The sequence below is a fragment of the Saccopteryx leptura genome, chromosome X (assembly GCF_036850995.1).
Source record: "Saccopteryx leptura isolate mSacLep1 chromosome X, mSacLep1_pri_phased_curated, whole genome shotgun sequence".
Lineage (NCBI taxonomy): Eukaryota > Metazoa > Chordata > Mammalia > Chiroptera > Emballonuridae > Saccopteryx > Saccopteryx leptura.
Genome location: NC_089516.1, coordinates 95,264,667 through 95,278,182, shown reverse-complemented (window position 1 = coordinate 95,278,182; position 13,516 = coordinate 95,264,667). Strand labels below are relative to the sequence as shown.

The following is a 13,516-nucleotide window of genomic DNA, read 5'->3' as shown; positions in this document are numbered from 1 at the left end:
TGATTTAACTTTTTCTGGCAGAGAGTTAAATGTAGAGACACAGTTTACTCACTGCATGCTGACCACCCCTCACTTTGATTAAGCTTTACCCTTCCATGCTTATCCCCAGCTCAGAGAGGTTTCTTGTCCTGGAGGCATACTTGCTTAGTTCCTGGGAGAAGGCACTATAACCACAGGCTGATAGAGCCCTCCACAATATAACAATTTGAAGGAGCAGAGATGGTCAGAAGAAACCTCCTCCCTCTTACCATCTCAGGCACTCCCCTAGTCCCTGAGTATCTTGGAAAGAGCTGTCTGGAGAAGGTGGCAGCATCTTGTTGGCTCTCTCTAACCCTCAGCCTGGGGCTGACTTTTGGAGTAGTTAAGGGAAGTGGAGTTGGGTAGTACTCTCCATAGGTCAAGAGGAGATAGGCCACAGGGCCACAGACTCTTGCTTGCAGAGCTGGGCAGAGATTTCTTCTTCTTCTTCTTCTTCTTCTTCTTCTTCTTCTTCTTCTTCTTCTTCTTTTTATTTTATTTTTTTTACAGAGACAGAGTGAGAGTCAGAGAGACAGATAGACAGGGACAGACAGACAGGAATGGAGAGAGATGAGAAGCATCAATCATCAGTTTTTCATTGCGACACCTTAGTTGTTCATTGATTGCTTTCTCATATGTGCCTTGACTGTGGGCCTTCAGCAGACTGAGTAACCCCTTGCTTGAGCCAACGACCTTGGGTCCAAGCTGGTGAGCTTTGCTCAAACCAGATGAGCCCGCACTCAAACTGGCGACCTTGGGGTCTCGAATCTTGGTAGTCAGCATCCCAGTCCGACGCTCTATCCACTGCGTCACTGCCTCGTCAAGCAGGATCTCTTGACACATGTCCAAGAAAAGCAGGTTGGGGTTGGACTTCAATTTCAGCTCAGCCTGCTCAGAAGCCTGTATTACCTTCTTGCAAGACTGCTTCCTTCAGATCTTCTCTTGCTCATTGTCCCACCAGCCACGGCTCTGCATGTTGTGTTTCCACCAGGGAGATGAAGTGGTCTTGTTGTCCTAGAAATTAAACTCTCCCACCCCATGGAAAAATAGGCTGATTTGTTTTCACTGGTGCTGTGGTGCCTAATCTTATAGGTCAAGATTTCAATAAGAAAAGGTTGATTCTCTGTTTCATGCCTACTGCCAGTCTCCTTGATGGCATTGTACACAGTAAACTCATCATTGCCATCCAAAAGATCAACATGATGCCATACCCAGGGCCTGCACCCACAATGTTATCCCTGCTGTACTGCACAGAGGTGGGCGTGAAGATGACAGTCACTGTTCTGGCAGAAGTAATGATGAGAAACTTAAGAGTGACAGCAAAGTTGAAGCCAGCATGGGTGTCACCCTTGTTGGCTGCCCCTTCACTGAAGTAACAGATGATGGTCCTGTTGGTATTGGCATGCTTGGCAGCATAGGCTGCCTTCACTGCCTGAATGATCTGTGTGGCAGTGGAAAGGAGATGGTGACAAAGTGGTATTCTTTGCAGCCGTGGTGGACAGGCATTTGGTGCCCCTTGCTCAGGTTGTTCACATTGTTGTAAAATTGGACCATGAACTGTTCCATAGGCAGTCCTATTACATCAGCACTCTTGACTCTCAGTACTAGCCAAACACCAGGTTTGTGTTGTCTAGGGCTACTTCATTCCCCACATACTTCCCCTCCTTGATCTAGCTGGCGATGTAGAAGGACACATATCTCTAACACTGGAACTTGTAGAGGATGAGGTCCATGCTGTTGAGTAGGGTCATGTTCTTTTAGAACTTGAACACTGTCTCCTATGCAGGTAGGGATCCTCACTGTAGTTGACAAGCTGGCCTTGCTGGTCCATGATGGAGTAGATGGATATTCCAGAGACGACACTGGGATAGATAAATTATAACTTGTCAATGAACTCTGAAGAGGTCCTTGGTAATGGGCTTGTTGTGTGCTGTTGCTGCTGCCTCTGGGAATAAGATCTAGCCAGCCTCTGAGCCGCAAGCCACTGTCAGAGCAGGAGACCAGCCTGGCCTAAGCCTTGATATGGCCTCCAGACCTGGGTGTGGCAGCTACCACAGCCATCTTGCTTTAGTGATCAAATTTTTATCATTTAGTTAAAGCAATGACTGCATGACCTTTCCACTATAGTGAAGTTTTTTCATTGATGATTAGCAAATAATATTAGAAATAATGCTTTGGTATGACACAAGCATCCCATTCTCCTTAAATGTTATTAATAATTTTAGCTTTCATTGATGATTCCGTGACTCAATTATTTTATTGAAAGTAGAAAAATGGTGCCTGATCAGGTGATGTTGCAGTGGACAGAGAATCAGCCTGGTATGCTGAGAGCCCAGGTTTGAAACCCTAAGGCCACTGGCTTGAGCAACAGGGATCACTGGCTCAGTTGGAACCCTCCCCCAGGTCAAGTCACATAAGAAAAAGCCATCAATAAACAACTAAGGTGTCACAACTATGAGTTGATGCTTTTTATATCTCTCTCTTCCTGTCTGTTGGTCTCTTTCTTTCTCTCCTCTCAAAAAAAAAAAAAAAAAAAAAAAAGAAAGAAAGAAAGAAAATAGTAAAATGACGATTTTTAATGTTACAAATTATTCTTTTAGCTCTTCTGTGAAGAAGAATTTTCTCCCATCATCTAATGATGAACTTCAGTTTTTCTTAAAATGTTGGAGTAAATACATTTTCTCCCTAATTTCTGAGTAATGAATTAGTAAAATGCTTACATTTAATGGTGACAAAATTCTCTCTTTCTCTCTCTGAATTTCATTATAGAATCATGGCTTTTTATTTAATGTTTTAAAATCAGTTGTAGTAATTATTCTTTTTGATGATCAAATTGTCCCGTTTAAATCTTGTAATTCCAAGGCATCTCTTTGACCTTTTGATATGACCTCTATGAGCATTTTCTAGTTTACTGCCATCATGAGCTATTTTATGCTGTGGAATAATCCATTTCTCCAAACACTCTTCTTTTAGTGAAGAATGCTATTTAGAAACTAATAAATGTTAAGTATTAAATTAGTTTACTACTAGTGGATCATCACTGTTTGATCATTGCTGGATATTTCAGTGAACAAATCTATTTTAAAATTAATGAGTTTATGTTGTTATTTCCAATTAAATTGGACACTAAAAGTTTTTATTTGAATTTATTAATCTTATATTCTCTTAATATTTATATATGAATTTTAGTAAATTATTATATTATTTATCTATTGCTGTATAACAAATAACACCAGAATTTAACGGTTTTAAATAACAGTTATTAGGTTAGTCAGCTTCTGTGACTCATAAATTTAGGAGCTGCTTAGCTGGGTAGTTCTGGCTCAGAATCATTCATGAGGTTGTCATCAAATTGTCACCCAGGCTGCAGTCATCTGAAGACTTGAATGGGGTTGGAGGATTTACTGCCAAGATGGATTTTTCATAAAATTGTTGGCCAGAAGTCTTCATTTCTCACTGGCTATTGGCATGAGGTTTCAGTTGCTTGCCAAGTTGACCTCTCCATAATTATTCCTAAGTGAGCTCATGACATATTAGCTGACTTCCCCATAGAGTGTGATCTATGAGAAAAAGCAATGAGGAAGCCACAATGCTTGTTATCTCTCACTTTCAGAAGTGACATATTATCATAGCTACCACATTCTACTCTAAAAAGTCACTAGATCTAGTCCATACTCACAGAGAAAGGAATTAAGTACCACTTCTTGAAGGGAGGCATATCAGCTTATTTATGGATATATTTTAAAAGCACCACATTTCCTTATTTCTTTTCCTACATCGTACGTAACATAGTTTCAAATTTCTCATATCTATATTAATAAATAAAAATACTGAATGAAGCACAGTAAGTGAAAACTAAAATTTTATTACAACAATTTTGAAATTTTAGAATATATTCTACTAAAACTATATACTCAGTGAACTGTGTTCAAAAGTCAATTGAAGGAAATTATTTTCTCTTTATGGTTATGATTCTAATGTGATATATAGTTAAATTCTATGATCTGTCCTTTTTTCAATTTTAGAATGATTTTTATGTAAACCTGTCTTTTGATCATGTAAATAACATGTATAGTTTAAACAACAAAACTATTTTTAAAATTATATTCAGAGATGTCTTACTTTTCAATTTTTGTCTCCTCTAGTTTGTTGATCATTCTCTGCCTTGTTTCTATAGAGAACTATTTTTATATGTTTTTGGTTTATTTTTCCTATTATTTTGTTTTCAAAATAAACCTTATAAAATTCAAAGAGTAACTAACTAGTCCCCTTTTTATGGTATTATCTATTCTATCTATTATCTATCTATCTATCTATCTATCTATCTATCTATCTATCTATCTATCTTTGTTCTTGAGTTTTTATAAAAGCTAAATATTTACTAATTTAGTTGCACAGGAGCAGAAGAAGGATACCATAATCATTTGGCATTCAATGGCATGGTTAGGTTACTCAGGTTGGCAACCATCATGACAGCGTGGTCTTTCCAGAATGTGTCCTGCCAAATGAATTGTACCTTAAAGACATTGAACATTGCTGCAGCACAAGTGGTAGCATGCTCCCTTTACATAGTTCTGATTGATGAAACAGAAACAATCACCTTGACAGTGAAGACAGGCAAGCATTACATTTCACTGTATGTTCCCTTTTGACTAAAAGAAATTTGAGATTAAGTGCAATTTTTTCATGACAAATTTTATAGGGAATGTTTGACCAGGCAGTGGCGCAGCGGATAGAGCATTGGACTGGGATGTGGAAGACCCGGGCTCGAGACCCCGAGGTCACCAGCTTGAGCTCGGGCTCATCTGGTTTGAGCTAAATATCACCAACTTGAGCCCAAGGTCACTGGCTCAAGCAAGGGGTTACTTGGTCTGCTGAAGGCCTGCGGTCAAGGCACATATGAGAAAGCAATCAACGAACAACTAAGGTGTTGCAACGTGCAACGAAAAACTAATGACTGATGCTTCTCATCTCTCTGTTCCTATCTTTCTGTCCCTGTCTATCCCTCTCTCTGACTCTCTCTCTATCTCAAAAAAAATATTAAAAACTATAAAAACATTTAAAAAAGAAATTTGAGATTAAATGCAAATTTTTCATGACAAATTTTATAGGGAATTTTTAAGTAAATTTTTGACTCTAGAAATTGTTTGATTTTTATAGCCAGGCAAAGGTGAAAGGGATCAAAAAGAACAACATATCAAGATGGACATTGAAGCCCTTTTAAAAAATTTCTCAAAGCATTTTATTTATCCCTGACTGGGCAGCTAAGTAGGTTAAAATATTGTCCTGATACACCAATATTGACTTTGATCTCCAATTTTGGAATCAACCAATGAATGTATAAGGTCTACCAGAAAGTTCTGTCCATTTCTATCACAACAAGTTTCGACACGTAAGCATGTTTATTTGGCGCATGTGTGCCTCTCTATGTTTATCACTTAATGTATACATACTGATGTAGCAAATTAACGAAAACAAAGTTGATTCACGATAGTCTTATGTGTGAAGCGATAGTGTACCCATAGCTACTGATAAAGTTCATTTATGCCACTGTATTGTATATGAATTTCAACAAGAAAGAAATGCTACAGAAGCATGTAGAAATTTATTGAAAGTGTTTGGTGAAGGTACAGTTTCTGATAGGACATGCAGAAGATGGTTCGAAAAATTTGAAACTGGTGATTTCAACCTTTCTGATAAGCCATGTTCTGGGCGACCATCTTTGATGGATGACAATGTTGTTACGACCATGTTGGAGCAAGATCCTTTTCTGACAACATCGGAGATCGCAGAAAAGCTTAATTCAGCTCAGCAAACCATTTTAGACCATATTCGGAAGATAGGATCGGTGTGGAAATATATTATTTAATGAAGTTTATTGACGGTAAGAAAAATTTGTATTTTGTTTTATTCCAAAAACGGACAGAACTTTCCGGTAGACTTTATATAAATAAATGGAACAACGAATTGATGTTCTCTCTCTCTCTCTCTCTCTCTCTCTCTTTCTCTCTAAAAAGAAAAAGAAATTAATCAGTAAAAAAACATTTTCTTACCTGACCTGTGGTAGCACAGTGGATAAAGTGTCAACGTGTCAACTTGGAACACTGAGATTGCTGGTTCGAAACCCTGGGGCTGCCTGGTCAAGGCACATATGGGAGTTGATGTTTCCTGCTCTCTCTCCTTTTTTTCCTCTCTCGCTCTTTCTTTCCTTCTCTCTCTCTCTCTTTCTCTCCTCTTTAAAATGAATAAATATTTTTTTAACTTTCTTCAGGCAATTTTGAACAAATGAGCATTAAAATGACATAAAATTATCTCTTTTAATTATCATGGTGTTGTCAGGATTACTTACACTATGGAAAAATGACAAATATATGTTTTTCTAGAGGCAGAAATATTCAGGGGAAAAGACAGTGAAATAATTCTAATATAAAGTTCATGAAATAATTTTTATTCTAGCAAGCTTGTTAGATTGTGTTTCACTAAAGCAGCAACTCAAATCACATCTAAAGGAAATCGGGATTTTAGCTTATCAGGGCACATAGAGGAAGCAACCAATGAATGCATAAATAAGCGAAACAACAAATGAATCCTTCCTTCTCTTTCTCTCCGTCTTTCTCTCTTCTTCTCTCTGTCTCTATAAACTCAATCAATAAAAGAATAAATAAAAATAAGCTATTTAAGCACATTGACAATGAATTAATATAAAACAAACTTGTCATGTGGTTAATTGGTTTGGAGGATACTTAAACAGGTTAAGACAGTTTTTCACAGCACCAAACTCAATGACAAATTTGGTTTGGAAAAAAATATATAGTAAAGCTAATTATTTGTCATCATATAGAAAATAATCCAGGTAGGGTTTTAATTGGCCTTTATTTTCAGCTATTTAATAAGTTATGTAGACAGTGTTTATGTTGTCAGCCTTTAACTGTGATATAGCATTAACAAATTCTAATTTTTATACAGATAACATTGTGCTCACTTCAAATAACATGTATCTAATTTTCCAGGATTTTCATTTATTGAAATTTGCTAGGTCTACACATTGTCCTGTCTTCTCCCTACACCCCTTAAACCCAATTTCATTGACTGAAACTGCAAAAGTACCATATAATTGAAGTATTTCGTCTCATCTTCCTCAGGATTTACTTATAGGAGTCTGAGATCAGCTTTTTCTTTTCTAAGAAGAGCCATGGACATCAGGATGGCAATAACGCAGAGTTATGACAGATGTGACAGTGACTAACTGTAGCTGATACTATCAACATGGCAGAGGATTTTCTTATAAAAGGTAAGGGTCAGAGGAAGATTTGAGAATGAGAAAGCAATGTAATGGGGTCAGGGAAAAATGACCACCTCAGGCCTAAGTCAACCCAAATGGAAAATTGCTCGAAAAGCAGGTTAGCAATATGAACCAGGAGTGAACAAATATAGAAAAGCTTTTAAAAGATGCATAAGGGTGACCACACAAATTCTCCAGTAACCTTAAAATCATTACCTTTTCTTACCAGAAAAAAAATATTTTTAACTTCTATTATAATCATGTTTTAATGTCATTGATATATAATTATATTAATACAGTAATTAAATTTTGTTTAATTCTGATGCTTCCTTTTCAGTACTTTGCATCAACTTCTTCTTTATCATCTCCATTGTCACCTTAGTTCATCTCCTCTGGGTCAGAGAAATAGTCTCCAACTGCTTTTTCTACTTTTAGATTTTCTTCTTTTCAAAGCCTGTTTCTATGATCCAAAAGACTAAATAGTTCTGTAGTACCTAACAATAAAAATCCTAACCCTTAACCTGTTATTCCAGGACTTTCACACTATGCCCTCAATCTACCCTCTTCTCTACCTAACTTCCATCACTACTCTGCACATTTTCTGTGTTCCAACAACATAGAAATACAGGGTTAGGCAGAAGTAGGTTTACAGTCATTTGTATGAAAAATAATGCAATAATCAATATGTAATAATAATACAAGAATAAACTATGCTTTACATACTTACAAGTGTAAACTTACTTTTGCCACACCTTGCATTCATTCTCCAGAAGAACTTTATTTTTTCAATTTTACTAATTTTGCACATTCATTTTCATATCTCTACATATCCAACTACCAATTTCTTAAGGCCCAAACCAAATGATAGATCCTCCATAAGGCTTCTTTTTTATGGCAGCATAGTATTCCATTGTGTAAATGTACCATAGCTTTTTTTATCCACTTAGCTACTGATGGGCACTTTGGCAGTTTCCAAACTTTGGTTATTGTTAATATTGCTACTATGAATGTGGGAGGGCATATATTCTTTCAAACTGGTGTTTTGGAATTCTTAGGATATATTCCCAGAAGTGGGATCGCTGAGTCAAAGGCAGTCCCATTTTTAATTTTTTGTGTAACTCCATACTTTTTTTTCATAGTGGTTACACTAATCTGCATTTCCACCTACAGTGAATGAGGGTTCCCTACTCGTTGTTTGTTGATTTACTGATGACAGCTATTCTGACAGGTGTGAGGTGATACCTCATTGTTGTTTTAATTTGCATCTCTCTGATGATTAGTGATGTTGAGCATCATTTTGTACATCTTTTGGCAATCTGTGTGTACTCTTTAGCAAAGTGTCTATTCAGATCCTTTGCTTAATTTTTAATTAGATTGGTTGTTTATTTGGTGTTAAGTTTTATAAGTTCACTAAAAATTTTGGATGCTAATTCTTTATCAGATGCAATGTTGAAAATGTTCTCCCTTTCAGTGTATTTTTTATCATTTTTTGATGGATTCCATTGTTGTGCAAAATCTTTTTAAATTGATGTATAAAAACAGACATACAGATCAGTGGAACAGAATAGAGAGCCCAGAAATCAACCCATGCCTAAGTGATTGATTAATATTTGACAAAGGAGGCAAAAATATGCAATGGGGTAAAAATAGTCTAGTCAATAAATATTGTTGGAATAATTGGACAGATATGTGAGAAAAAATGAAGCAAGCCCACCTTCTTACACCATACACAAGAATAAACTCAAAATGGATTAAACAGTTAAATACCTGTATTAGCTACAAAACTATAAAAGCCCTAGAAGAAAATATAGGCAGTAAAATCTCAGACATTACTCATAGCATTAGTTTTTTTAGATATATCTCCTTGACCAAAGAAAATAAGAGAAAATATAAACAAATGAAACTGTACCATAATATTATAACCGAATGATTCTTGTTATAAGAAATTACAGTGACATCACTCAGTTGAAAAAGTTAGTCATTTCTATGACCTTTTTCTCCCTTATTTCCCCTAACCAATTTATTACCAACTCTTGAAGTGTTCACTTATCAAAGACATTTAAAATCTTTTATTTCCCACTGAAAACACATTGTTCCAAACATTATCTCTTACTAGAACTATTTCTGTAGCCTTCAAATAATCTCTCCTGGTCTATTCAGGGAGTCGTGATCTATTCTGTATATTGCATCTGGTTTATATTTTCTTTTGTTCTTTTTTTTTTAAGTGAAAGGCAGGGATGCAGAGACAGACTACTGCATACACCCTAATCAGGATCCACCTGACAAGGCCCTACTTGGCTATGCTCTGCCCATCTGGAGCCACTGCTCCATTGCTCAGCAATTGAGCTATTTTAGCACCTGAGGTGAGGCCATGGACTCATCTTTAGCACCCAGGGCCAACTTGCTCTAACCATTCGAGTCATGTCTGGGGAGGGAAAGAGAGAGAGAAGAGGGGGAGGGTAAGGGTGGAGAAGCAGATGATTGCTTCTCCTGTGTACCCTGGCCAGAAATTGAACCTGGGACTTCCACAAACCAGGCCAACACTCTACCACAGAACCAACTGTTCAGGGCCTAGTTTATATTTTCAAAATGTCAATTTGGTAACATTAATTTTCCAGCTTAAAGCTCTGTAAAGCTTTGATATAGTTTTTAGGGTAAGACCATGCTACTGCTAACACCTTCTTTCACAGTATCATGTTGTCATATTCTGTTTTATTTTTTGGCCATTTCAAATGCTGTTTCCTTAACTTGAAATATAACTTTATCCTTTTTTTTTTTTTTTTAGCAAATACTTATCCATTATATCTCAATTCAAGTGTTACTTCTTTTAAAAAATGTTTCCCTGAACTCTTTGGCTAGATTATGTCCACTTATTATAAGTTGCTATTTCTCTGTGTGACCTCCCTATGATAATATTTGTCACGATTATGATTTTATGCTACATATGTCATTATTAATGAAATAAACCAGTCATAGAATAATGAGTACTGCATGATTCTTCCATACAAAGTATTTAAATAATTTTAATCATAGAAGAAAAGAATAGAATGAGGTTGCCTAGATTTGTGAGAAAAGAGAAATGAGAAATTGTTAATCAACATGTGTAAAATTTCAGTTATGCAAAGTGAGAAATTTCTTGATATATGATGTATAAAAGTTTGCCTAAAGATAATACCGTATTCTATACTTAAAAATCTATTAAGGTCTTGGCAAAGTAATTCAGTTGGTTAGAGTGTCCTCTCAGTGTGCTGAGGTTGCTGGTTTGTTTCCTGGTCAAGGCACATACAGGAATTAGCCAGTGATGGCATGAATAAGTGCAATAACAAATCTATGTTTCTCTCTCTTTCTTTCTTTCTCTGTCTCTGTGTCTCTCTCTTTCTCTCTCTCTAAAAATAAATCAATAAAAAATTTAATGTGTTAACAAAGTAGCTAGCTCTCTTTTTAATCATTCTTATCAAAAAATGTTTAAAAAGACCTTCAAAATCTTAAATGAGATCAAATATAAGGTTACAGAAAAAGATTTGACAATAGGTGATGGAAACATAATGGAATATATAAATGATGTATCATAGAATTACACACTTGAAACTTATCTAATTTTATTAACTACTGTCACCTTAATAAATTTAATATAAAAATCTGATTTTATTTACTAATTAGAACACATATTCAGATCGTATAAATCTATCAGAATCTGTAACAACTTGATATTCACTGAAAGGTAATGTGTTATTTCATTTCTTAGTGATTTGAGAGAGAAAGGAAGGAAGAGAGAAAAAACATTGTTCTACTTCTTTATATATTCATTGCTTGGTAAAGTGTTACTTAATGTCTACACAAGCAACAATTATTAAAGTATTGACAAACTTGTTAAAAAAACAGAAGTATTCAATTCTTATGTTTTGAAAACCATAATCTCAAAACATTAGTATTTGAAATACCAATCTAAGCTGATTTTACAAATGATTATTAAAGTTGTTGAGAAATGGCTCTGGCCAGTTGACTCAGGGGTAGAGTGTCAGCCTGACAAGTGGATTTCTTGAGTTTGATTCCTGCTCAGGGAACAAAGGAGAAATGCCCATCTGCTTTTCCACCCTCCCTTTGTTGCTTCTCTCTTTTTCTCTCTCTCTCTTCTTCTCCGTTCCTGTTGCTATGGCTTAACTGGAGTGAGTTAGCCATAGGTGCTGAGGGTGGCTCCATGGCCTCCACCTCAGGTGATAAAAAATGCCTCTGGTTGCAATGGAGCAAGGGCTCCAGATGGATAGGGCATCACTCCCTAGTGGGCTTGATGGCTAGATCCCTGTAAGACACATGCGGGAGTCTGTCTCTGCCTCCTCTCTTCTCACTAAAATAAATAAATAAATAAACAAACAAACAAACAAATAAATAAATATAAATAAAAAGATTGTTAAGAGATAATAAAATATTCCCTTGAAATATTTTACCCAAAATGTAAATTGGATTTCATGTACAATGCTCAGGAGAACACTCTGTATTTTTTCTGTAGATAATAAATGTGCTAAGTAAATAGCAATATAAGCAGTACCAAATACTTTCCAAGAACCCTCATGTTTGAGTCAATAAGCACTTAACAGTAGTGTTTTGTTAAAAAAATCACTTAAAGTTTTATATCTAAAATTTTGGAAAATATCCACTATTTCATTCTTTTTCCTTGCTTCTTCATACTCATCTGTCCACCTAATTTTTCTTTGTCTTAATTTCTACCTTAAATAATACAATGCAGGAAGATTATCAATCTTGATAAAATGTATTATTTCAAGTGGTGGAGATAATTGGTACAATTATAAATATCTTGGATGATTTTCTAGTTACTGGACCAGATTGCCATTAAGTAGATTTTGGTTGTTTTATTTTCTGAAGTGATGAATTTTCTCTGTATAATTTCCCAGGTTCCTGGATGAAACAATAGCGTAGCTTATAGAATACTAAAAAACAACCAGTGGCTTTTGATGAATATTCTCTGTAGCAGAAAAATCCTTGGTTAAAACCTGACCAGGTGCTAGCACAGTGGATAGAGCATTAGACTGAAATGCAGAGGACCCAGGTTCCAAACTCTGAGGTTGCTGGCTTGAGGGTGGGCTCACGAGCTTGAGCAGGAGCCCACTAGCCTTGAGCCTGGGGTCTCTGGCTTAAGTGTGAGATCATAGAGATGACCCTACAGTCACTGAGTTGAGCCCAAAGAAATCTAGCTCAAAGCCCAGGTTGCTAGCTTGAGCCCAAGGTCGCTGGCTTGAGCAAGGGGTCACTCACTTGGCTGGAGATCCCCAGTCCAGGCACATATGAGAAAGTAATCAACAAACAATTAAGGAGATTAAGGAGCTGCAACGAAGAAGTGATGCTTCTCATCTCTCTCCCTTCCTGTCTGTCCCTATCTGTCCCTCTCTCTGTCTTTCTCTCTCTGTCTCTGTCACACAAAAAAAGAAAAATCCTTGGTTGTAAAATTTTATAAAAAATATAAGTTGTTTTCTTCCTGAATTTATAGTATAGCTGAATGTTAATGGTAAGTTGCACAAGAATAAGGGTATTTGGTTTAAACTTTAACAGGTGATTTCATTTTGTTGAGTTGTATTTGTGTACAATTAAAAACTTTAATAACTGATAAAAACTCTTTATGGTATTTTCATAGCTGAAGAGGCTGTTCAAATAAATGCAGTACAAATATTTATTTTGTTTGTTTTTCTTTGTTCTGGAGGTAAGATGATCATTATCTTCAGTTTATGATCTCAGATCAAAATCAATTACTTTCAAGAAGATGGTGAACTTTTCGAGTCATTCAAAAACAATGTTTAAACCTCTTTTCAAAATTTAGACTGAATCAGTAAGAGGATGTGCTTCAGCTCTGTATGGAAGAAAATAAGAAATCTGTCATTAGAACATTATGTTAATTCCATGCTTCCTTATCCAATACAGGTAAGTAAACTGGATGCAAAACAAGAGCTACTGAAGCTTTGAGACCTAAATAAGCCCCATAGACCTTAAAAAAGCTAATAATAAAAAGAAAATACTAAATCTCCTTTGATAGTAAACCTAACAGTTTTATCTGTGTTTTAGTTTTTAATCTTTTGATTTGAAAATAATTACTTCATTTTGATAGAACAGGAGTCAGGAACCTATGGCTTGTAGGCTAGATATGGCTCTTTTGATGGATGCTCTGGCTCGCAGACAAATCTTTAATTAAGAAAATAATAATGTTAA

At 35.9% G+C, this 13,516-nt stretch overlaps 1 pseudogene; it reads right to left on the bottom strand.

The window, feature by feature from the left end:
- Window positions 1-397: 397 nt before the first annotated feature.
- On the bottom strand, window positions 398-2,079 carry LOC136386426 (2-oxoisovalerate dehydrogenase subunit alpha, mitochondrial pseudogene; annotated as a pseudogene).
- Window positions 2,080-13,516: the final 11,437 nt, after the last annotated feature.